The sequence below is a fragment of the Sarcophilus harrisii genome, chromosome 5 (assembly GCF_902635505.1).
Source record: "Sarcophilus harrisii chromosome 5, mSarHar1.11, whole genome shotgun sequence".
NCBI classification, from domain to species: Eukaryota; Metazoa; Chordata; class Mammalia; order Dasyuromorphia; family Dasyuridae; genus Sarcophilus; species Sarcophilus harrisii.
In genome coordinates this window covers 118,975,493-119,003,380 of record NC_045430.1, presented here as the reverse complement: position 1 = coordinate 119,003,380, position 27,888 = coordinate 118,975,493, and the positions used below count along the sequence as shown (strand labels likewise).

The 27,888-nt window shown below is 32.9% G+C and overlaps 1 long non-coding RNA gene across 1 annotated transcript; it reads left to right on the top strand.

Annotated features, from left to right (window-relative positions):
* The first annotated feature begins 15 nt into the window (after positions 1-15).
* Positions 16-27,888, top strand: LOC116419287. The gene is made up of 4 exons (XR_004229555.1): positions 16-496; positions 18,975-19,167; positions 21,554-21,640; positions 25,518-27,888. It is a non-coding gene; the product is annotated as an uncharacterized LOC116419287 (long non-coding RNA).

Here is a 27,888-nt window from a genome sequence, read left to right as displayed (position 1 = left end):
GAATACATAATTTTTTAAAGGGACCTAGGAAAGGTCCCTTCAATTCTGCTTTTTAGATACATCAAATACAAGATATGCATAGCTTCAAAACTTAATCAGGGGGACTTTGCCTTCTCCGCTTTATTAAATACATTATGGGCATGCAGGGTCAAATACTTTTACCTTTACAAAATTATTGAAATAAATTTATATGTTGTATGTTAGGATACCAAGAATAATGTGCATGAGTTTCATGGTACTGATATTTCCTCTCCTTCATTATCTTTAAAAAGAAAAAAAGAAAAAAGTGTAATGCATCTTTAATAAATGCCTGGAATGGGCTGCTAAGTGGTTTACTCCACTCCTACCTCTAACTCCAGGTGGTATGGGACCCATCTGGGCTGCTTGACTGCTCATACAGTTTTGATGAGAAGGGAGTCACCAACCCTATTCTTTCCAGTGTAGTGGAGGACCACCAGGACTCACCATCTGCCCTGCCACTTCTTCAACACCCCAGGTATTGGCATCTGATTTACTGATAAGAGAGCAAGAATTGTATTTACCATTCTTTGTATATCCAGCACTTGGCAATGTATTTAGGAGTTAGTAGGTGCTTAATAAATGTTTATTGACTCACTGACCTAAGGACCCCTGGGTTTTACAATATAGATTAGCATTTCATCATTTGGACTTTCAGAACTTTATAACCACATTGTCAATCAAACTGTCTTTTATGTATTTCCCTCCCTCTCATTGGAGTGTTCTCCATGAGAACCGGGACTGCCTTGATTTTTCCCATCCCCCCCTAAAAAAGCAAAACTCTTGGCACATAGTAAGGACTTTTAAAAATACTTTTTTCTAAATTGCATATATTTGACCTATGTTAGATTACTTGCTGTTTTAAGGAGGAGGAAGTAAGGGAGAGAGGGAGAAAAAATTGGAAAACAAAATCGTACAAAACTGAATGTTGAAAAAAATGAATGCTGAAAGCCATTTTGCATGTATTTGGAAAATAAAATACTATTGATAAAAATATTTTTCTTTCAATCACTCACTAATTCATCTTAACTATAAGAATATCTTGAGACTTTATCAGATGTTTTGCTAAAAATAATCCAGGCAAATATCTAAAGCTTTCCCATAATTTAACAATCTAATCGGCATACTTTTAAAAGAAAAAAGAAAAAAAATGATATGAATCACCTGGCATTTCACCTAGGTGAGCTAAGAAGGTTTTATATAGGAGTTATCACCAAACTTGAGCCTTGTTCATTTTTATAACAGCTTTTTTATTTTTCAAAAAAACCAAGCAAAGATAGTTTTCAAGATTCACTCCCATAAAGCCCTGTGTTCCACATTTTTCTTCCTTCCTTCTCTCTACCTCCTTCCCTAGACATCAAGTAATCTAATATATGTTAAACATGTGTAATTCTTCTATACATATTTCCAAATATATCATGATGCACAAGAAAAGTCAAATTAAAAAGGAAAAATTTGAGAAAGAAAAAAAATCAAGCAAACAAAAAAACGATGAAAATACTATGTTGAAATCCACATTCAGTCCCCATAATGCTTTCTCAGGATGTAGATGGCTCTCTCCATCACAAGTTTTTTGGAATTCACCTGAATCACCTCATTGTTGAAAAGAGCCATGTCCATCACCATTGATCATCACGTAATCTTGCTGTTGCTGTATACAATGTTCTCTTAGTTCTACTCACTTCACTTAACATCAGTAAGTTTCTCTAGGCCTTTCTGAAATCATTCTGGTAAACATTTCTTATAGAACAATAATATTCCATACCATTCACATACCATAACTTATTCAGCCATTCCCCAACTAATGAACATGCATTCAACAGTTCCTTGCCCTACAAAATATTTTTGTACATGTGAGTCCTTTTCCCTTTTTTATGATTTCTTTGAGATAGAGTTTTAATAGAAACATCAGAGGGTATGCACAGTTTGATATTTCTTTGGTTATAGTTCCAAAATGCTCTCCAGAAGGGTTGAATCAATTCAAAAATCTACCACCAATTTATTAATGACCCAGTTTTCGCACATCCCTTCCAATATTTATCATTATATTTTCCTGTCATCTTACTCAGTCTGAGAGGTACGTAGTGGTACCTCAGAGTTGTTTAAATTTGCATTTCTCTAATCAGTTGTGATTTAGAACATTTTGTATAACTAGAAATGATTTTTATTTTTTTCATCTGAAAATTGTTCATTTCCATTTTTCAATTGGAGAATGGCTTGTAATTTTATAAATTGGAGCCAATTCTCTATATATTTTGTAAATGAGGCCTTTATCATAAACCTTGGATATAAAAATAGTTTTCTCAGTTTTCTACTTCCCTTCTAATCTTGGGTGCATTGCTTTTGTTTATACAAAACCATTTTAATCTAATATAATCAAAATTATACATTTTGCATTTTATAATTTATTCTAGTTCTTCTTTGACCATAAATTCCTTCTTTCTTCATAGATCTAAGAGGTAGATCTTGCTCTCCTAATTTGCTTATAGTATCACCCTTTTTGTCCAAATCATGAACCCATTTCGACCTTATCTTAGTATAGGGCTTTAGGTGTTGGTCAATGCATAGTTTAGGCATACAATTTTCCAATTTTCCCACCAATTTTTGTCAAATAGTGAACTTTTATCCCAGAAACCGATGTCTTTGGGTTAATCAAATACTAGATTAATAGATTAATATAGTTATTGATTAATCTATTCAACACCACTCTATTTTTTTACCAGTACCAAATGTTTTTTGATGACTACTACTTTATAATGTGGTTTTAGTCATATTATTGTTGTTATTATTATTAGCATTTTCATTAATTCCTTTGAAATTCTTGAACTTTTAGTCTTTCAGGTGAACTTTATTATCTTTTCTAGTTCTGTAAAATAAATTCCTGGCAGTGTGATTGTTAGACTTAAATAGAATTGTAATTTTTATTATATTAGCTCACCCTACCCCTGAATACCCACTTGATATTCTTCCAATTGTTTACATCTAATTTTATTTGTGTGGAAAGTGTTTTATAGTTCATGATTTAGGCATAAAGAATGAGATTATAAATAAATTAGAGGAACACAGGATAGTTTACCTCTCAGACCTGTGGAGGAGAAAGAAATTTGTGACCAAAGAAGAACTAGAGATCATTATTGATCACAAAATAGATAATTTGGATGATATTAAGTTAAAAAGTTTTTGTACAAACAAAACAAATGCAGACAAGATTAGAAGGCAAGCAATAAACTGGGAAAACATTTTTACATTCAAAGGTTCTGATAAAGACCTCATTTCCAAATATATATATAAAGAATTGACTCAAATTTATAAGAATTCAAGCCATTTTCCAGTTGATAAATGACTAAAGGATATGAATCAACAATTTTCAGATGAAGAAATTGAAATTACTTCAAGGCATATGAAAAAGTGCTCCAAATCACTAAGAGAAATGGAAATTAAGACAACTCTGAGATACCATTACACACCTATCAAGCTGGCTAAGATGACAGGAAAAGATAATGATGAATTTTGGAGGTCATAAGGGAAAACAGGGACACTGACACATTGCTGGTGGAACTGTGAGTGGATCCAACCATTCTGGAGAGTAATTTGGAGCTATGCTCAACATGTTATCAAACTGTGCATACCCTTTAACCCAGCAGTGTTTCTACTGGGCTTATATACCAGAGATCTTAAAGGAGGGAAAGGGCAAAATGTATGAAAAAATGTTTATAGCAACCCTTTTTGTAGTGGCAAAAAAACTGGAAACTGCATGCATGTCCATCAATTGGAAAATGGATGAATAAATTATAGTATGTAAATGTTATGGCATATTATCATTCTGTAAGAAAAGACCAGCAGAATGATTTCAGAGAGGCCTGGAGAGACTTACATGAACCGATGCTAAGTGAAATGAGCAGAACCAGGAGATCATTATACATGGCAACAACAAAACTATATAATGATCAATTCTTTTTTTAAATTATTATAGCTTTTTATTTACAAGTTATATGCATGGGTAATTTTACAGCATTGACAATTGCCAAACCTTTTGTTCCAATTTTTCCCCTCCTTTCTCTCACCCCCTCCCCCAGATGCAGGTTGACCAATACATGTTAAATATGCTACAGTATAAATTAAATACAATATTAGTACACATGTCCAAACAGTTATTTTGCTGTTCAAAAAGAATCAGACCTTGGAATTGTATACCATTAGCCTGTGAAGGAAATAAAAAATTCAGGCCAACAAGGGTAGAGGGATTGGGAATTCTATGTAGTGGTTCATAGTCATCTCCCAGAGTTCTTTCACTGGGTATAGCTGGTTCAATTCATTTTTGCTCTATTGGAGCTGATTTGGTTCATCTCATTATTGAAGAGGGCCAGGTCCATCAGAATTGATCATCATATAGTATTGTTGTTGAAGTATATAATGATCTCCTGGTCCTGCTCATTTCACTCAGCATCAGTTCATGTAAGTCTCTCCAGGCCTTTCTGAAAGCATCATGTTAGTCATTTCTTAAAGAACAATAATATTCCAAAACATTTATATACCACAATTTATTCAGCCATTCTCCAATTGATGGGCATCCACTCAGTTTCCAGTATCTGGCCACTACAAAGAGGGCTGCTACAAACATTCTTGCACATACAGGTCTCTTTCCCTTCTTTAAAATCTCTTTAGGATATAAGCCCAGTTGTAACGCTGCTGGATCAAAGAGTATGCATAGTTTGATAACTTTTTGAGCATAATTCCAAATTAGAATTGGATTTCAGAATGGCTGGATGTATTCACAGTTCCACCAACAATGTTTCAGTGTTTCTGTTTTCCCACGTACCCTCCAACATTGTGCATCATCTTTCCCTATCATTCTAGCCAATCTGACAGGTGTGTAGTGGTATCTCAAAGTTGTTTTAATTTGCATTTCTATGATTAATAATAACTTTTATTATTATTATAGCATCTTTTCATATGGCTAGAGATAGTTTCAATTTCTTCATCTAAGAATTGTCTGTTCATATCCTTTGAACATTTATCAATTGGAGAATGGCTTGATTTCTTATAAATTAGAGTCAATTCTCTATATATTTTGGAAATGAGGCCTTTATCAGAAACTTTGATTGTAAAAATATTTTCCCAGATTACAATGATCAATTCTGATGGACATGGCTCTCTTTAACAATGAGATGATTCAATCCATTTCCAATGGCTCAGTGATGAAGAGAGTTATATAAATCCAGAGAGAGGACTGTGGGAACCAAGTGTGGATCACAACATAACATTTTAACTCTTTCTGTTGATGTTTTCTTGCATTTTGTTTTCCTTCTCAGGTTTTTTTTTCCTTCTTGATCTGATTTTTCTTGTGCAGCAAGATAACTGTATATATGTATACATATATTGGATTTAACATATATTTTAACATATTTAATATGTATTGAAATACCTGCCATCTAGGGGAAGGGGTGGGAGGAAGGAGGGAAAAATCTGGAATAAAGTTTTGCAAGGGTCAATGTTGAAAAATTACCCATGCATATGTTTGTCAATAAAAAGCTTTATGAAAATTATATATATATATACATATATATATATATATAATTTCTGACTTTGTCTTGGAGGGTAGACTCCCAAATATTTTATATTATTTACAGATATTTTAAATGGAATTTCTCTTTGTATCTCTTGCTGCTAAACTTTGCTCCTAACATACTGAAATGCTAATGATTTATGTGGAATTTTTTATAACCTGCAACTTTGTTAAAGTTGTTAATTGTTTCTGTAAATTTTTGAGTTGATTCTTTAGGATTCTCAATCATATCATCTGCAAAAACTGATAATTTTGTTTCCGTATTACTTATTCTAATTTCTTTAATTTATTTTTCTTCTCTTATTTCTAAAGTAATATTACTAATAAAACATGGAATAGTAATGGTGATGGTGGGCAACCTTCTTTTACCTCTGTTTTTAGTGGGAATGTTTATAATTTATTCCTATTACAAATGATGATTTCTGATAGTTTTAGATAGATGCTACTGATCATTTTAATGAAAATTCCATTTATTTCTATGTTCAATAATAAAATCCATTTTGGATTTTATCAAATACTTTTTCTGAATTTATTGAGATAATCATCTGATTTCTGTTATTTGTTATTTGCCATAGTAACTTTGGTTATTGCCATAGTAAATTATGATAATAGTTTTCCTGGTATTGAACTAGCCCTACATTGCTGTTGTAAAAGTTATGGTGATAACTTGCTGTAATCTCTTTGTTACTGTTATGTTTAAGATTTCTACATTCAATATACACTGGGAAATTGGTTTATAATTTGCTTTCTCTGTTTTGACCCTACCTGGTCTACATATCTGCACCATATCTCTGTCATAAAAGAAATTTGATAGGACTCCTTTCCCTATTTTTCCCAAATACTTTGCATTGTATTGGAATCAACTGTTTTTTAAATGTTTGGTAAAATTCACTTGTCCATCTGGCCCTGAAAATTTTTTTCTTAGGGAGCTGATTAATAGCTTGTTCAATATCTGTTTCTAAAATGGGACTACTTAAATAATTTATTTCCTCCCGTTAATCTGGGAAATCTACATTTTTGTAATTATTCATTCCTCACATAATATTGACATACAGTTGGCCAAAATAAGTCCTACATGTTGCTTTAATTTTCTCTTTATTGGTGGTAAATTCACACTTTTCATTTGTATACTGACAATATGATTTTCTTCTTTCCTTTTTCTAACCAAATAAATTAAAGGTTTATTCTATTTTATTTTTTTTCATAAAATCAATATTTTGTTTTGTTTATTAGGTCAATAGTTTTCTTACTTTCAATTTTATTAATCTATTTTATTTTCAGAATTTCAAATATGATATTTAATTTGTTCTTTTTCTACCTTTTTAAAAATTGCATGCCTAATTCATTGATCTTCTCTTTCTTTATTTTATTCAAGGAATCATCTAGAGATAGAAAATTTCCCCTTAGATCTGCTTTAACTCCATACCATAAATTTTTAAAGGTTGTCTCATTATTGTCATTCTCTTGGTTGTTTCTGTTATTTGTTGTTTTACTCACTCATTGTTTAAGAATAGATTATTTAGTTTTTAATAATTTTGGTCTATTTTTCCCTAATCCTTTATTATAAGTATTTTTATTGCATCATTATCTGAAAAAAAATGCATTTACTATTTCTGCCTTTCTGCATTTGATTTTGAGCGTTTTGTCCCCTAATACATGGTCAGTTGTAGAGTCCATGAACTACCAAAGAAAAAAGTATATTCATTTCTGTCTCCATTCAACTTTTTCCAAAGTTCTATCATATTTATTTTTTCTAAAATTCTATTTACCTCCTTAACTTTTTTCTTATTTATTTTCTGGTTTGATTTATCTAGTTCTGATTGGGTGAGGTTGAGATTCCCTGACAATACAGTTTTGCTGTCTATTTCGTCTTGCAACTTTCTTACCTTCTCCTCTAGGAATTTGGATGCTAAACCACTTGGTGTATATATGTTTTGGATTGATATTACTTCATTATCTATGGAACACTTTGGCAAGATGTAGTTTTCTTTCTTATCTCTTTTAATTAGATCTATTTTTGCTTTTGATTGAACTGATTTCAGCATCACTACCCCTGGTTTTTTTTTTCCCTGTCAGCTGAAGCATTATAGATTTTGCTCCAGCCTTTTACCTTTGCTCTACATGTATCACTCTGCTTTAAATGTGTTTATCGTAGACAAAATATTGTAGGATTCTAGCCTTTAAATCACTCTGCTATCTACTTCCATTTTATGGGTGAGTTCATCCCATTCACATTCACAGTTGAAATTATTAACTATGTATTTCTCACAATCCTATTTTTCCAAAGTTAAAACTTTCTTCTTTGTTTTTCCCTTTTCTGTCCTCACCAGTGTTTTGAATCTTACCACAACCTCTCTTAATCTTCTCTCCCTTTTTTAGGTCCTCCCCCATTTCTTATTCCTTTCCCCTTCCACTTCTGCTCTCTTTTCTATTTGCCTCCTCCTTTCCTTTCCTTTTCCTTCTCCTACATCCCTCTAAGGTGAGAACAGTTTCTATACCAAATTAAATATATATGATATTGCCTCTTTGAGCTGGATCCAATGTGACTGATGTTTCAACAATGCTCATTCCTCTCCCTTCTTTCCTTCAATTATAATAGATCTTTTTTGCCTCTTCATGTGATGTAATTTGCCCAATTTTATCTTCCATTCCCTCTTCTTTCAGTACAATTTCTTTTCTACCCCTAGTTACTTTTTTATCATTTTAAGAAAATAAAATTATACCTAAACTCTCTAAGTATACCCATATCAGAGGTACAGTTCTCAAGAGTTAAATATATCATCTTCCCTTAGAGGGATGTAAATATTTTAACCTTTAAAAAACATAGTTCCCCCCCCCCCTTTTTTTACATTCTTGTGCTCCTTTGAGTTCTATATTTGAAAATAAAATTTTCTGTTCAGTTCTGATCTTTTCAAAAAAATAATTAAAAATCCCCAATTTCATTAAATGTCCATCTTTTTCCTTGAAATATAATGTGTAGTTTTTCTGGGTAGTTTATTCTTGGTTGCAGTTTAAGCTCCTTGGCTCTCCAGAATATCATATTCCAAATCTTTCAATCCTTTAAAATGGAATTTCTGGGTCCTGGGTAATCCTGATTGCTAGTCCTTTGATATTTGAGTTGTTTCCTTCTGGCTGCTTGCAGTATTTTCTCCTTGATCTGATAATTTGGGAATTTAATAATGCTATTCATTGGAGTTTTCATTTTGGAGTCTCAGAAGGTGATTGGTAGATTCTTTCAATTGCTATTTTACCTTCCAGTTCTAGGATATCAGGGGAATTTTCCTTCATGATTTCTTGAAAGATATTGCCTGGGCTCTTTTTGTTCATCATGGTTTTTATAGTAGCTCAATAATTCTTAGATTGTCTCTCTTGAAGCTATTTTCCAGGTCAGTTGTTTTTTTCTGATGAAGTATTTTACATTTTCTTCTGTTTTTTTTTCTTTTATCTTGGTTTTGTTTGACTTATTTTTAATGTCTCATTAGGCCATTCATTTCCATTTGTTCAATTCTAATTTTTAGTCAATAATTTCCTTCAGTTAGCTGTTTTACCTTCTTTTAAATTTGGACAATTGAACTTTTAAATGAGTTGCTTCATTCATTGGAATTTTTTTTCTAATTCTGTTATTTAGGAACTTATTCTCTTTTTCTATTTCACCAGTTCTGTTTTTGATGGAGTTGTTTTATTTTTTCCAGTTGACCATTTTTAAGTAGTGCCTTTCTTTCAGTATGTTTTTTTTTTCTCTTTTCACCAATTGCATTTTTTAAAGGAGCTATTGTTTTCAGATAGTTTTTGTGTTTGCTTTTCCAAAGCCCTCATTTCCTTTCCCTCAGTTTTCTTCTAACTCTGTTTTAAGATCCCTTTTTGAATTCTTCCAGGAAGTCCTTTTGAATTGGAGATCAACTCTTATCACCCATTGAGGCTTTATCTGGAGACATTTTGCTTTTAATGTCTTCAAGGTTTCAGATCTGTTCTTACCTGTCTCTGTGATAGCTATCTATTATCAGAGCTCTTTTTACTTTTTTGCTCATTTTTAAAAGCTGAGGACTGCTCTGAGGGCAAAGGGAAGATTGTTTCCAGCTTCTTCTACATGATGATAGAATATGAGTCTTACACTGCCTTGAGGCTGATGCTGCCAGCTTTCTTCCCTGCTGGGTGGGTGAGGCTAAGGTTGGGGATTTGACAGGTTCAGAAGCTTACTATTTACCTTCTGTAGTTGCACTGGAGGTCTCACAGCTACTCTGTTAATCTATTGGCTTCTGAAGTAGGATAGATTAACCACTAGAACCTCTGCAAGTGATCTCTCTCCCCTGGACTTCCCTGCATTGTACCTGTGCTGGGCTGTATCACCCCATTCCTGATTGAGACAGACCTTTCCTGATGTTCTTTCAAAATATCTTTTTCTGGAAATGTGTTAAACTCCAAATATTTGTGAGTTCTGTCAAACCAAGACCCTTTGCAAGACTTGATTTAGTGTTGATTTTGTCAGAAGCAAGGAAGAGCTTGTGCAAAAACCTCTCTACTTTGCACTATCTTAGCTGTTTCTAATAGTTTTTTAGTTGATTCTCTAAGTATGCCATCACAAACAGTGATCATTTTATTTCCTCATTACCTATACTAATTCCTTCAATTTCTTTTTCTTCTCTTATTGCTAAGGGTAACATACTTAATAAAACATTGAATAGTAATGATGATAGTGGGCAACCTTGTTTCACCCCTGTTCTTAGTGGGAATGCTTCTAGTTTATCCCCATTACATATGAGGATTGCTAATAGTTTTAGATATATGCCACTGATCATTTTAAGGAAAACTCTTATTTATTCCTATGCTCTCTAGTGTTTCTAATAGAAATGGGTGTTGGATTTTGTCAAATGCTTTTTCTGCAATTATTGAGATAATCATATGATTTCCATTAGTTTGATTAGTGCCATAGTAAATTATGCTGATATTTTTTTCCTGACATTGAACCAGCCCTGCATTGTTAGTATAAATCCTATGTGGTCATGGCATATTATCATGGTGATAACATCCTGTAATCTTTTTGCTAATACTTTAAGATTTTTGCACCAATATTCATTAGAGAAATTGATCTATAATTTTCTTTCTCTGTTTTGAGCCTTCCTAGTTTACATATCAGTACCATATCTGTGCCAAAAAGGAATTTGGGAGGACTTCTTCTTCCTCTGTTTTCCCAAATAGTTTATATTGCCAGAATTAATTGTTCTTTAAATGATAGAATTCACTTGTAAATCCATCTGTATACAAATTCATGCTGGAGATTTTTTCTTTACGAGTTGATTAATAGCTTGTTCAATTTCTTTTTCTAAAATAGGGCTAATTAAGCAATTTATTTTCCCCTCTATTAATATGGCAATCTATATTTTTGTAAGTATTCATCTATTTCACTTAGATTATTACATTTATCGGCATATCATTGGACAAAATTGTTCCTAATTATTGCTCTAATTTCTTCTTTGTTGGTGGAAAGTTCAATCTTTTCATTTATGATTCTAATTTTTTTTTATTTTCTGCTTTCCATTTTCTAATCAAATTTACTAAAAAGGTTCATCTATTTTTATTTTCAAAATTTCAAATTTGGTTTTTATTTAGGGTTTTTTAATTTGTTTTTCTAGCTTTTTTAGTTACCCAATTCACTGATATTTTCTTTCTCTATTTTATACAAGTAAGCATCTAGAGATTAAAAACTTCCTCTAAGAATTACTTTGATTGCATGCCAGAAATTTCAATATGTTGTCTCATTATTGTCATTCTCTTGGTTGAAATTACTGATTGTGTCTATGATTTATTGTTTCACCCATTCATTCTTTAGGGTTAAATTGTTTAGTTTCCAATTAATTTTTGGTCTATTTTTCCCTGGCCCTTTATTATATGTCATTTTTAATGCATCATGATCTGAAAAAGATGCATTTACTTTCTGCCTTTCTGTATCTGATTTGGAGGGTTTTATACCCTAATATATAGTCAGTTTTTATGTAGGTTCCATGTATCACTGAGGAAAATGTATACTCCTTTCTGTCTCCATTCAATTTTCTCCAAAGGTCTACCATAAATAAAATTTCTGAAATTCTATTTACCTCATTAACTTCTTTCTTATTTATTTCTTATTTGATTTATCTAGTTCTGAGAAAGTTAGATTGAGATCCCCCATGAGTATGGTTTTGCTCTCTTACAGCTTTCTTAACTTCTTCTCTAGAAATTTGAATGCTATACCACTTGGTGCATATATATTTAGATATTGATATTACTTCATTATTTATGGTACTCTTTAGAAAGATGTGGTTCCCTTCCTTATCTCTTTTAATTAGATCTATTTTTGATTTTGCTTAATCTGAGATCAGGATCACTGCCCCTGCTTTTCTTCCTTCAGGTGAAGCATAATAGATTCTGCTCCAGCCTTTTACCTTTACTCTGTATGTATCACTCTTGTAAACAACATATTGAAGGAATTGGCTTTTAATCCAGTCAGCTATCCACTTCTGTTTTATGGGAAAATTCATCCCATTTACATTCACAGTTAAAATTACTAACTATATTTCCCATCATCTTATTTTCTTCAAATTATACATTTCTCTTTTCTTTCTCCCTTTCCCTCATCCCCCATATTTTGCCTCTGACCACACTACCTTCCTCAAACATCCCTCCTCCTGTCTTATTCCTTTCCCCTTCTACTTCTGTTTTCCCTTCTATTATTCTCCCCATTTTCTTTCCCTTTCCTCTCCTACTTCCCTTTAGGATAAGACAAGTTTCTCTGTGAGCTAAATATGTCTGATATTTTCTCTTTGAACCTAAATCCAATCAGATTAAGGTTCACACAATGATCATCCCCCTTCCTTCTTTCCCTCAATTGTAATAGGTGTTTTTGCCTCTTCATAAGATGTAACTTACCCCATTATACCTCACCTCTTTCAGTACAATACCCTCTTTAACTCTAATTTCTTTTTTACATTATCATTATAAAATCAAATTACACCTTCACCCTCTAAGTATGTGTCTGTACCTGCTCATGGGAGTATTTTTGTACTAGTCTGAATCCTGATCATAGGTAAGAAGTGATGAGGTGGAAATCACAAGGATGGTCAAACAGGAGTCCATTTATTCAAAAAAATCTTAGTCTTATATACCCAATGCTTATTAATATACTAGCATAACTATAAGATACTACATATGCAGTACCACATAAACAACTTGTTATTGTGTTCCATTGTTTCCTTGCCATGTTAGCATAACTCTGTTTCAAATACAATACAAGTTGTTATACCCCTTAACTTCTCAGGAAGGCTGAGATGCCCTTTGGGTGGGGGGGGAAGGGGAGGTAGGGAGCCAAACCAGACACTGGCATTAGAGTTCCACTGGACTAAAGGATCTTATACCTCACTCAGAGTTCTCCACTATCTGTGGCCCTCTACAAGTATTCCCATATCAGAGATACAGTTCTCTGGAAATTAGTATGGCAGAAGTTAGGCATGGACCCACACTTAACACCGTATACCAAGATAAGATCAAAATGGGTCCATGATTTAGACATAAAGAACGAGATTATAAAAAAATTGGAGGAACATAGGATAGTTTATCTCTCAGACTTGTGGAAGAGGAAGAAATTTGTGACCAAAGACGAACTAGAGACCATTATTGATCACAAAATAGAAAATTTTGATTACATCAAATTAAAAAGCTTCTGTACAAACAAAACTAATGCAAACAAGATTAGAAGGGAAGCAACAAACGGGGAAAACATCTTCACAGTTAAATGTTCTGATAAAGGCCTCATTTCCAAAATATATAGAGAACTGACTCTAATTCATAAGAAACCAAAGCATTCTCCAAATGACAAATGGTCAAAGGATATGAACAGACAATTTTCAGATGACGAAATTGAAACTATTACCACTCATATGAAAGAGTGTTCCAAATTATTATTAATCAGAGAAATGCAAATTAAGACAACTCTGAGATACCACTACACACCTGTCAGATTGGCTAAGATGACAAGAAAAAATAATGATGATTTTTGGAGGGGATGTGGGAAAACTGGGACACTGATACATTGTTGGTGGAGTTGTGAATGAATCCAACCATTCTGGAGAGCAATCTGGAATTATGCCCAAAAAATTATCAAACTGTGTATACCCTTTGACCCAGCAGTGCTACTACTGGGCTTATACCCTAAGGAGATACTAAAAAAGGGAAAGGGACCTGTATGTGCCAAAATGTTTGTGGCAGCCCTGTTTGTAGTGGCTAGAAACTGGAAAATGAATGGATGCCCATCAATTGGAGAATGGTTGGGTAAATTGTGGTATATGAATGCTATGGAATATTATTGTTCTGTAAGAAATGACCAGCAGGATGAATACAGAGAGTCTTGGAGAGACTTACATGAACTGATGCTAAGTGAAATGAGCAGAACCAAGAGATCATTATATACATCAACAACGATACTGTATGAAGATGTATTCTGATGGAAGTGGATTTCTTCGACAAAGAAACCTAATTCAGTTTCAGTTGATCAATGATGGACAGAAGCAGCTACACCCAAAGAAAAAACACTGGGAAATGAATGTAAACTGTTTGCATTTTTGTTTTTCTTCCTGGGTTATTTTTACCTTCTGAATCCAATTCTCCCTGTGCAACAAGAAAACTGGTTCTGCACACATACATTGTATCTAGGATATACTACGATATATTCAACATATATAGGACTGCTTGCCATCTAAGGGAGGGGGTGGAGGGTGGGAGGGAAAAATTGGAACAGAAGTGAGTGCAAGGGATAATGTTGTAAAAAAAAAAAATTACCCTGGCATAGGTTCTGTCAATAAAAAGTTATTATAAAAAAAAGAGAGAGAGAGAGAGAGAGAGAGAGATACAGTTCTCAAAAGTTAAAGATATCATCTTCTCATATAAGGATATAAACTTTTTAACTTTTAAAAGAAATAGTTATTTTTTTCTTTCCTTTTTACCTTTTTATACTTCTCTTAAATTCTGTACTTAAAGATCAAATTTTCTCTTCAGCTCTGGTCTTTTCATCAGAAATAAATGAATTTCATCCATTTCTTTGAATGTCCATCTTTTTTCTCTGAAAAATAATATTTAATTTTGCAAGATAGTTGATTTTTAGATGCAGTCCAAGTTCCTTTGCCCTTCTGAATACCAATTTACAATTTTATCAGTCTTTTAAAGTGGAAGCTGCTAGGTCCTGGGTAATCCTGATTGTGGCTCCTCAATATTCAAATTGTTAGTTTCTGACTGCTTACAATATTTTCTCCTTGATTCTGAAATTTAGCTACAATGTTCCTTAGAGTTTTCATTTCCATTTCCTTGGATTTCTTTCAGGAGGTGATCAGTCAATTCTTTCAGTGGATATTTTGTCCTTTAGTTCTCTGATGTCCTAGATGATTTCCTGAAAGATGTTGTCTAGGCTTTCTTTTTCATCATGATTTTCAGGAAGTCCAATAATTGTTAGATTGTCTCTCCTATATCTATTTACCAGGTCATTTTTTTTTTTTCCAATGAGGTATTTTTCTTTTTCTTCTAACTCATTTTTTGGCTTTGTTTGACTGATTCTTGATGTCTAATTGGGTCATTCATTTCCATTTGTTCAATTCTAATTTTTAGTGCATTATTTTCTTCAGTTAGTTTTTTTTTTTTTAATCTCCTTTTGCATTTGGCCAATTGAACTTTCAAATGAATTGTTTTGTTCATTGGAGTTTTTTTCCCATTTCACAAATTCTGTTTTTCAATCATTTTGTTTCTTTTTCCATTTTGACAAATTTATTTTGTAAGAAGTTATATGCTTCTTCCATTTCATCAAATCTATTTTGTAAGGAGTCATATTTTTTTCCATTTCTCTAAATCTATTTTTAAAGGATTTTTCTTTAGATAATTTCTGTATTTCCTTTTCCAAACTCCTGCAAACTTTTCTTTTCCTTTCCCCATTTTTCCTCTAATTCTGTTTCAAGATCCTTTTTGAAATCTTCTAAGAGATCCTTGTTATATGGAGACCAACTCATATCACTGTTAGGGGCTTTATCTGGAGACGACTTGACTTTAGTGTTCTCAGAGTTTGAGGTCTGTCTCTATAAAGGTTGTCTATGGCCATATGTCTCACAGTTAGTCTGCTGATCCATTGGCTTCTGAATCAGGACAGAGTAGATAACTGCTGTATTTTGGCTAAAAGCCACACTGCCCTGAATCCCTGGGGTTGGCTTGCTCAGCTGCATCCCCTATCCTTCCACCCCTGCCCAATTGAAACAGACCTTTTCTGAAGTTCTTCCAAAATATATTTTGCTGGAAATTAATTACACTCCAAATATTTGTCTATTGTGTTACTCCAAAACCAATTCAGAGGCTTGATAAAATTTCCCCTAAGATTTATTTGGTTTTATCCCATAGGTTTGAACATATTGTCTCATTAGTTATTCTCTTGGATGAAATTATAGATTGTTTCTGTGATTTGTTGTTTGACCCACTCACTCTTTAGAATTAGATTATTTAATTTCCAATTGTTTTTAATCTATTTTTCCCTGACTTTTAATGAATATAATTTTCTTGCATTGTGGTCTAAAAAGGAAGCATTTACTATTTTTGCCTTCTGCATTTGATTATGAGATTTTTATGTCCTAATACATAGTCAATTTTTTTCTGTTGGTGCCATGTACTGCTGAGAAAAAAGTATATTCCTTTCTGTCTCCTTAATTTTTTCCAAAGGTCTATCATATTTAGGTTTTCGAGGATCCCATTAATCTCCCTATTTTCTTGTTTATTTTGTGGTTATATTTGTCTGATTTTGAGAGGAAAAGATTGAGTTTCCCCACTAATATAGTTTTACTGTTTATTTCTTCCTATAACTGGCTTAATATATTCTTTAAAATTTATATGTTCTACCATTTGATGGATAATACATTTAATATTGTTACTACCTCATCATTTACAATACCCTTTATTGATATGTATTTTCCTTTCTTATCTTTTTAAATTACATATATTTTTACTTTTGCTTTATTTGTGATCAGAATTGCTATCTCCACTTTTTGTACTTCAGCTGAAGCATGATAAATTCTGTTCTTGCCTTTTACATTTACTCTGTATGTCTCTCCCTTTGTCAAATGTGTTTCTTGTAACATATTTTAGGATTCTGTTTTTTAATATGCTCTGCTATTGCTTCCATTTTATGGGAGAGTTCATCTCATTCACATTCACAGCCATGATTACCAGCTCTGTATTTCCCTCCATCCTATTTTCTTCCTTGTATATATTTTTGTTTTCTTTCCATCCTTTTTTTAGTAGTATATTGGTTTTTTTTTTAACCCTTATTTTATTTATGACCTTATCTTTTATCACACTTCCTTTTCTTATTTTTTCCCCAGTGTTTCTGGGTTTTCTTCTCTTCAGCTCCTCCCTTTTCTTTTCTTTTTCTCTTCCTACTTCTTTATAGGATTAGATTAATTTCTATATGCAACTGAATTTTAATTATTCCCTCTTAGAGCCAAAACTGTAAAATCAAATTTCAGACAGTGCTCTTTCCCTCCTTTCTTTCCCTACATTGCAATAGGTTTTTTGTGTCTCTTAATGCAATCTAATCTGTCCCATCATACCTTCCCTTCCTCTTCTCCCAGTAATTTTCCCACCCCTTCATTCTTCTTTCTTGCTATCATCACATTAGAGTTTATTCACAACCATACTCTCCATCCATGCGACGCTCCCCCCCCACCCCCATCTGCCTCAGTAACAGAAACAATTCTTAAGAGTTACAGATGTTATTTCTCATCTAGGGAGGTAAACAGTTTAACCTTTAAATAATATATTTTCCCCGTTTATCTTTCTATCCTTTTCTTTCCTGTGTTCAAAGATTAAATTTTCTGTTCAGTTCTATTTTTTTTTTCAGTAGAAATCATTGAAAGTCTCTTACTTTATTGAAGATCCATCTCCTCTCCTGAAAGATGATGCTCACTCTTGCTTGTAGTTAATTCTTGCTTGTAACCAGGTCTTTTGCATTCCACAGTATGGCATTCCAGACCCTTTCTTATAGAAGCTACCAGGTCCTGGGTAATCCTCACTGTTGTTCCTTGATATTTGAATTGTTTTTGTCTGGCAACTTGCAATATTTTTAACTTGAGATTGTAGTTCTAGAATTTTGCAACAATGTTCTTTGGGTTTTTCTTGTGGGATCTCTTTCTGGAGATGATTGGTGGATTCTTTCATTGACTATTTCCCCTTCTATTTCTAGAATATCAGGACAGTTTTCCTTGACGATCTCTTGTAGAATGCTATCCAGGATCATTTTTTGGTCATGGCTTCCAGATAGAACAATAAATTTTAAATTGTCCCTTCTGACAGGGGACAATTTCCAGATCAATTGTTTTTGCAATTAAGTATTTTACACTTATTTTCTTCCATTTTAAAATTATTTTTAGTTTGCTTGACTGATTTTTGATGTCTCATAGAGTCATTAGCTTCCATTTGGTTAATTCTACTTTCGAAGGGGTTGTTTTCTTCAGTGAATTTTTTTTTCCCATCTAGCCAATTGCAGTTTTTTAAGGAATTGTCTTCCTTTTCCAGGCTGTTGACACTCTTTTGCATACCTCATTTATTTTCTGATTTTTCTTCTAATTCTCTTATTTTCCTTTTAAAGTCTATTGTGAACAATTCTAATACATGTCTTTGGGCTTAAAACAAATTCATATCACTCTTTGAGATTTCCTCTTTGGCCTTCTGTCTCAGTTTTGATTTTCCCTGTCACCACAGTAGCTTTCTAGGGTCAAGATTTTTTTCTGTTTCTTACTCATTTTCTTTTCTTTTCTTTTCTTTTTCTTTTCTTTTTCTTTCTTTCTTTCTTTCTTTCTTTCTTTCTTTCTTTCTTTCTTTCTTTCTTTCTTTCTTTCTTTCTTTTTTTCTTTCTTTCTTTCTTTCTTTCTTCTTTCCTTCCTCTCTCTCTCTCTCTCTTTCTTTTGCTGAGGCAATTGGGGGTAAGTGACTTGCCCAGGGTCACACAGCTAGGAAGTGTTAAGTGTCTGAGGCCATATTTGAATTCAGGTACTCCTCACTCAAAGCTGGTGTTTTATCCATTGCACCAAATAGCTGCTCCTCTTTACTTTTCCTTTGGCATTTCCTCTTTTTTTACTTTTATTTGCCTTCTGAGATGGGACTGCACACCACTGATTTGCTTCTCTGCTGAGCTAGGATGGAGAGTCTCAGATACTGATTTGTTGTGATTAAGAGACCCTCTCACTAGCTTTCCTGGATTCCTTCTGAGCTGGATTGAACATTCTTTTTCACCCCATTAAGAATGACTTTTTCTAATCCATCTTGAGCTGGAGAATGGTTTCATTCTGTTAGACTATTCAGAGGCTTGAATTCATGTGATTTTTTTTTTTTTTAGGGAAACTGGAAGTGTTCAAGCAGCTTCCTGGCTTCACTTCACTATCTTGAGCCTATCCCATGAATTTTCTTCACTCATTTTAAGGATTGATATCTGCTCCTAGGGCACAGGGAAGATTGTTCCAAGATTCCTCTAGAGGGCAAGAGGAGTTTCAAGCTGCACTGGAGCCAGGGCTTCAGGCTCCCCACCTGTGGTGAGTGAGTTTGGACAAGTTGGTGTTCATGGCTCACTATGTGCCTTCTGTAGTTGTACTGGAGCTCTCACAGCTAGTCTACTGATCCTCTGGTTTTCTGAACCAGGATAGAGTAGCCAACAGTGCTTTATGTTTGGGAAGTCTCCTGCTAGATTTCCCAGACGTGGGTCCTTTCCAGTCTGTGACTCCCTGCACTGCAACCATGTTGGGCTGCATTCTCTTTTGCTCAATTGAAATAGAGCTTCACTGAAATCCTTCCAAGATATTTTCTGCTGAAAATGTGTTGCATTCTAAATATTTGTGGGTTCTGTCACTCCAAAATCCATTCAGAGGCTTGATATACTGTTGTTTCTGAACGAAGGCAGGAAAAGGTCAAGCAAAGTCCCTTCTATTCCCTGCCATCTTGGCTCTTCTCCCTCCCTTCCAAACCTGAGCCTTAAAAGAAATCAAAATTTGCAGGAGGTGAAGATGAAGAAGGCTAGCATTTCAGGACTTAGGAATGATATGCAAAATGCCTGGAATCATCAAGATGAAATTGAGTTACTCATCAGTTTTACCTGGAACAATGAGAAGAGCTTTAGAATACAAGTAGAAAGGTGACATATTCAAGTTGTGAATATCTTAAAGGCCAGACCAAAGTACTTTAGGGATTGTACGAAGGGTAAGCTATACAGAATAGTGATTGGAAGTAGGAAGAGCAATTGGAAGCATATTATATTTGCACAGTTTAAAGCTGAGCAAAGGCTGAAATAGTCATAAGCATGGCTAAAGTTTGAACTAGTTCTACCTCAAGCTTTATGCATGTTTATGCTTAGAAGTTTTAGCAGTACAATGAAGTATAGAAATGTGAGATTGTGTATTTTCCTAAGTATTTCATATCATATTTGTATATGCATCATATAAAGAACCAAATATTGAATGATGTTGAACAAAAGGGTGGAGGGCAAATGATGCTTTCATTATGTATTTTAAAATATATATATATATATATATATATATATATTGTTCTACATGTACATTTACTTTTTACATATTTCTTTATGAATCATGTTGGGGAAAAAAATCATGAAAAAAAGGAAAAACCATGAGAAAAAAAAGAAAACGAAAGAAAAAGAAAAAAAAAATGTGAACATAGCATGTGTTAATTTACATTCAGTCTCCATAATTCTATCTCTGGAGGTGAATGGTGTTTTCTATCCAAAGTTTATTGGGATTGCCTTAGATTACTGAACCACTGAGAAGAACTAAGTCTGTCATAGATGATCATTCCACAATTTTATTGTTACTGTGAACAATGTATTCCTGATTTGCTTTGTTTTGCTCAGCATCATTTCCTGTAAATCTTTCTAGGTCTTTCTAAAAATCAGATTTTTTTATCATTTTTTCATTATTTTGAATGTGTAATTTAGATTTGGGGATATATATTGCTACTATCAGCTGTCTCCCTCTCTTTGATTCTGGATTCTAATTATGAAGAATGAATACTGCAAATAGATATTCTTCTAGTGTATGCTTAGAACCCAGGGAACTCAGCTCTTGTTAAAGACAAATTCCATAGGAAGAAACCTTAAACAACTATGTAAACATACACAACAACTATGTAAACAAACAGATGGAGAAACAAATCTGAAATTATTCTGGATATGGAGACCTATTTACCTCTTCCCTGTTTCCTCTTGATGAAATGCACATCAATGATGTTTTATTATATTTCTTGAGAAAAAAGTATTTGGCCTTTGAGGATCATCAGCAAAATCCTCATAGTTTTCTATCACTTTCTGTGATTGCTTTTTGAAGGCAACTAACCAATCACTGTGGAATTGTGTGTGTGTGTGTGTGTGTGTGTGTGTGTGTGTGTGTGTTTGCAGACTTAATGATATTGATAGATCCCTATGCTGTCATAAGAAAGAGAAACTATTAAATTTTTTATTCAATCACTTCTGCTTAACTAAGCTACTGAGATCACCTGTTTCGGATTTTTTTATATTTTGAGAAAATAGAGTACTTAGAAATGTTGGAATAATTGAAAGGCCAAACTAACCTTAAAATTTAGGATTCTTCCTTTATATGGATTATTAAAAAAAAAAAAAAACAGGTGTTGCAACTAGGTATTTGAGTAGAGATATTTATATGGTCCATAATGGGCATATTTTCAGGAGGAGAATATTTGATTGCCAATCATTTAGGTATATAATAGCCTGGGTCAACTTTACAAAGTTGACAAATCTACAAACGTTAGTTATATACTTAGTTTGAATGATACTTTTGGAAATATGAATTTACTTATGTGGCAAGGGTTTTAAAGAAAAAAGTACTCTTACATTATAGTTGTGCACTCTCCAATAAAAATGAATTTTTTAAAAATTTAACCCTCTTTTTCTTGAAGAAATAATAGAAGGAAGGAAGGAAAAGAAGGAAGAGGAAAGGAAGAAAGAAGGAAAATCTGAAAAAATCTGAACTCACAGTACTTTAAGTAGGTGATCTTTCTAAAATACTTTCTGAATATGTACTTCTCCAATTCTTTTTCTCTTGAAGGGAATGAATTTGTTTGTGTGTGTGTGTGTGTGTGTGTGTGTGTGTGTATTCAACTTGTATATATTTTCTACTTCTCCAGCTGGCATCTGCTTTAACACCAGTCTACCTGTATGGTGTCAAGAGTACTTTAGCCTTTTCATTATCAAAAGGGAGAAAAATATAATAAGGAATTTTCTGTAAAAGAAAGAAGTCTCCCCACAATCATCCCCTACCTCATTTTTGTTGTGTTTTTGTTTAGCTGTATTTGTGCAAGTTTCTTGCCATTTACCTTTGAATTTGCATTGCCTATTGATTGGCAATTTTAAACTGTTTATTGTGTTCTTTTGTTTCACTGTTCAAGAGCTAAAACAAAAGCCACTGGGCCCTATGAGGTATACATTTGCATGCGGCAAACGTTGCTTGAGGAAAAAGTAATTGCTAATGCATATTTATGTGGCACAAATTTGCCATTTGTTTATGCATAAAATTATCAATAGTGCAGGGCGGCCCAGCCGTAGAAAATGGTGACCTTTTTAGCTTAATAAATAGAAATCAGCTGTTATTGTGAAGAGATCAGCCATTTATTCTGTGTTGAGGGACACTGCCGGGAAAATGTAGATTGGTGCTGGCAATATCATTAAATGGAAGGCCAGTGACCCTTTCGGTAGAGTCTATTATACTTTATCTAATAGAGGATAAATGACTCAGTTGGCAAATGGATTAAAGAACAGAGGGTTTTTTTTTTTTCAATTTATTTCATAACCATATAGATTTTTTTTTCAGCCAGTAAAACTAAATAGAAAATTTCAGGCTGACCTGTTGCTAGAATTTGCATAGCACTGTGGCTCCTTTAACTAGCTTCCCTATTCATTAATCACAGCTATTTTGTTCTGTATCTTTTAGAATGAAGGTATAACACAAGTGATTTTTCCTAGAAAAGTCTCTTTCAATGTAATTTATCATCTTTTTCTTTAATTTAAAATTATCATTACATTATGCAAAATTAATTTAAATATAAAGACTGGGGAGAATTAGCAATCACACAATAAAGATTTGTTGACTGACTGACACTAAAGATTTGTGATGAGTATGTAAGGTTGCAAGTACAGTATATTGCTCTGCAGTCAAGGGACATGGATTCAAATCCAGCATGTTGTCATTTACTCTTAAACACAATCTGTATTAGTCAATCCAGCTCTTTGGGAGACTGTTTCTTCCTCTCTAAAAAAGAGGAAATTGGACTAGATGATCTCTAAGATTTCTTTCAACTCTTAATCTGTCATGCCTTTGGAAGACACTATATTATTAAATTCCATTATCTTTAAGGTTTCCTTATTTCAGATTAAAATACTATATGTGAAGTTTATGTCTATTCATTAACTTTATTCCCTATAAACCAAAGTGTTACTATCCTAAGTAAACCAACTTGTAGTCCCAGGAAATTTTGTCAGTAGCCCCCTGCTGCATCTAGTGAAGGATATGGCTTCAGTCTGAAAGGCTGATCTAGCATCAGTGGCTAGTGATATGATATGGAGGAATCTTGCATTGCTGCCATTCCATTAATTTTGCTTATTAGTCAGCCCTGCAGCCCCAGGGCTTTTGATCAAACCATCCAGAATTGGTTTAAAAAAGTAATGTTTTGTTTTGTTTGAAGTACAATAAATATCTCTCAGGAAAAAAAAAAAAAAAAAGCAAACCCAAAGAAAAAGGCCAAACAACCTCTTAAAAGCCTCCATGAGAGAGGTGAGGTTTTGCTGTACCTAACCTCCCCTGATTCTCCAACTTGGAGGTGTATGGGGAAGCAGTCGATTTCTGTATAGTGCATCAGCAGTGTGACTGAACAATCTTTTACTGGCAAGAATGGAATTGTTGTTCCTTTTTTAAAGTAGAGGGTGTAAATACAACTCAGGCACTAAAGTACATTAGTCTATAAAATGAATATTTTTTTTTCTATGTCATTTATAAGGTATTGATTTTTGGGTCCATTAGACTCTCAGTCCCTAAGAAAAAAATGCTTTTAATGGGTAGGTTGGACTTTGCAGAAAGAAGAATGGCAGTTGTTAACCCCTTCTATCTCGAGCTTCTGCTATTGTCAGAAGCACTAAGTGAGTGTGGGGAGTTGAGAAAGAGGACCCTGGGGAGAGGGGGAAAGAACTGTTTTTTACTTTCTGTCTTAGGTGCTACTTCCAAGGAAGGAACTATGAAACAAATTTCAAGTCACTTTCTGCCTTGATCCTGAATGTAGTACATTTTGTTGTTGTCTTTCACAAAAAGAACATGATCATTTTGAGATGATATTTAGTGTTTGTAAATATTTTTTTCTAATATGATTGATTAACAAACTTTCCTAGCCCCCAATCTTTACAAATATTAATTGACATAGGAACTCTTTATGGTAGAACAGATATTGGGAACAGATGATGAAAAAAAGAAATACTAAGAATTAGTTTTACTTTTTAAAAAACTGAAAATTCATTCATTATAAGTGAAGAAAGCTAACAAAACCATCTCAGAGGCATGACTTGCCACTGACAAATTTGTATGTGATTTTGGTGAGAATAGACACTGTGGTGGTTTTTTAAAATGATCATTTCTTTTCTATAAACATAGAGAAGATTTCTTATAGAAGCATCTTATCTAATATGAAGATGCCTGAAAATAATTCTACTCCTAATTAAGCTAAATGGCTAACTACTTATAATGATGACATAGTTTAAGAAAACTAATGCTTCTATGTATCTAAAAATGGAAAAATAATTCCATCAAGTTGCTTTGAGAATTAATATCTTTATTCTTACAGTTATTTGTAGAATAGCACTAGTTGCTTCTTTAGAAATATGATTACAATAGATTTAATGTTTTATTTTTAATTCTCCTTTTTAATCTTCTAATACAATGATATATTTCTATATTTTTCTTATTTTTAAAGATAAATGAGCCAAGTTAAATCTCATTTCATAAAATTTCATTGTCAAGAAAATTGTCAGCAAGAATTATTTAGAACTTCATATTTTAATTTGATTTCTCAAATTATATTCTCAAATTGAATTCTCAAATTATATAGTAAAAATATTTAAAAATACAGGCTCCCTCTTGTGGGTAAAATTCTACTTCTCAATTTCCATATTGCATAATGACTGTGATCTGACAAATAAAATAACTGTCTTGCATTTTAAGCAAATTTGGCTACTATTGTGCTTTTCCATTTGTGAGATAATTCCATTCCCCTTTCTGCTTCAGGTCAAACACTGGTATACATTTAGCACTTACTTAAAGACTGTCATTTGTGAGTAGTGGGGTTGAGACTGAAAAGAAGTAGTAGTGGGATGGATTGTTTTAATTTCTGATTTTTTTAGTTGAGAGGAGGTATTTGGTGAACCTTATGAAATGAATCAAGGAAGTAAAATGCAGCATACTATTTAAAATCATTTTTGATGTATTTCACACACTCTATGTTTTCCTTACTTTTAGCTTCTATTAGTTTGCTTTCTTTCTTAATCAGTTTTTCCATGTTTACTTTCTCCCATTTTTAAAAGAGATAGCTGGTAACATAATTGATAAAGTGCTAGACCACTGATTCAAAAAAATGAGTTCAAAATCAGCTTCAGATACTTAACTAGATGTGTGATTTTTGTCAAATCATTTAACTTTTCTGAATCAGTTCAAATGAAATATTTTCTCAGAAGTTAGGTTTTTAAGTGAATTCTGATGCCGTTAAGTAATACCCTTTTGCAAAGAATGCCATCATTATTTTTAAAGCTGCAGTAATTCTCTCAGTTTGAAAGTAACATGCTAAAGATCCTCAAAAAATATTCAAATTAATTTTATTTTTCTAGCTGATGACCCAACTCCTGTTTGATTCCATTGAAAAGAGTTCTGACGCTGTAAAGAAAACTTTTTTTCAACCCTGGGTAAGAAAACAAAAAGTTTTGTCATCCTTATTTGATGTAAGGACTAAAGGACAATTTGGACCCATGCTTATCTAAATTCAAACATAAAGTATACAGCCCAAAATAAGTGTTTAAACTATAATGTTGTGTGAATTGTCATCTCCTTAAGGAACCATCTACCACAACAAAATAAAGTCCCCTGCCTTTACATAATAACTATTTTTTTTACCTTAGTCTAATAAGTGCTACGTTTATTTAAGCTATAAATGTTTATTTCACTGGTAACAGTTTCTGAAAAGCTTATTTCCATTTCTCCCCCTTTTAATACTTGGGGATAGTTGGGAAGCTCAAATGTTTCCCCAAAATTTTCCTGAGATATTTAGTATACTAAAGTATACTTTTGAAATCACATTTAAAAAACTGTTGTGGAATCTGGCAAATTTTCCCCCAAAGATTGTAATTCTTATAAAACATTATTTTTCCCCTTTGTGTTGATTCTGTAATATTTCCTTGTTCTCCCAATGAAATTCAAATGTGAAGACTTAACCTAGAAATTTGGTGTCTATATTTCTAATTTTAAAAATTAACCAATTTTTAGGTATCATGTAAGTAAATACATCATTCTGAAAGAACCATCACCATTAGCCATGAAAGGCTTTTTCCCCCATATACTTTATTCATTTACTACCAACAACAAAAATGCCAGTCAGGATCAGTACATCCATTCAGTGAATATCCTACTAATCCATGCTTGCAGGGAATGGCCTTGGAATTTTAAGAGATAACTATGTTTGGGAAAGGATTTAGATTTGAAGACCACCATAATATTCCTTGTAATATGTGTATTGACACATAATATGTGTCACTAAATCATTAAAGTGCCAGGTAAATTTTTTTTCTTATAAATGTTTGGGAACAAAATTCAAAATGTTTATAGAATGACATATTCTAAAAAGTGCCCTCATCTAACCCATTATGGAAGGGGTGGGGTGAATAGGTCTGGACCTGTTATTTTACTAGTTTTTAGCAAACACTCTATGAGGAATATTCACTCTCCCCTTTCAAAACACACTTTACATGAAAAGATTGGCATATGTCCTTCTTTGTGCAAGTACAGATATGACTTCCAGTCTAACCTCCCTCTACTAGTTTCTCCTCTAGCCAAGACTATAATCAACTTGAAATACATTTTTACCCTCAATAGATCCATTTAGCAGCACAGACTATGCTACAGTATTTCTGCTTTTTCAAGAAATTCATTAAAAGTATACTTGCCAGCACAGTAGTTTCAGTGTCTGTTTTTTTTTTTTCCTTTGTGCAGGGAGGTTTAGGTTTACCTTGGAACTTTTAAGAAGTGAGTAGTGAAACTGTTCGTTTCAAGGAAACTCACACTTAGCAAAATAATTTTTGAGAAATTCTCTTTGGGCACAGCAGAATAACTGTTGAGGACAGGACTATTGCTGTTCAGAATTTAGAAGTTTGAGGGTAAACAGAAGCAGACTATAAAGGACTAAATCACTGGTTTTCAAGTTAATCCTAGTTGTTATAATTTGAAGCAGTACATGTGCATTAAATATATTAATTTTGTTCAAGTACTCAACTATAGTTGGTATGTAAATAAATTTAAAATAAAATAATTGGGGATGATAGGAAATAAATGCTCTCATTGGATATTCAGCATCCCATAACACTAACATGGATCACAATTATAAATATTGTTGGATTTCATATGAAAATATATCAGGCAATGTGTTATTAAGATTTTTAGAAACTAAGAATAAAGATGTACATATTCATTTCTATATAGCAATTACATTCCCATGATAAAGATGTCTGTATAGATCAAATAGACATACTCATGATGGAGAAGTTGAATGTTAGTTTTATTTTGAGAAATAGCATAAGGATATTGGTTGTCCTAGTTTTTGAGAGGGGAAGATACTATTAGCAGCCATTTAGTTTTCAATATTGATAACAAAGCATTTTTGTGTTTATATGTTATTATATTCATAATTATTTCATTTGCATACTTCTCAAAGTAATAATTTGTGAGCTTTTTTTTTCTGAAGCCTTTTGATCAGCTTTTGTTTTTCCTTGTTTATGTAAGTGGCTTTTGCCAATTTTATTGTTCCACTTCCATACATTTTCCACAAAACATTCCATAGAAATATTTTTCTTGTATCATATTTTATTCAAACAAATCAAGAAGTTATTATAGTTTTAAACAATACACAAAAATTCAACATATTATAGAAAGATGCTGATAGTGATAATATCTAACATTTATATAGCACTTACTATATACCTGGCATTGTAC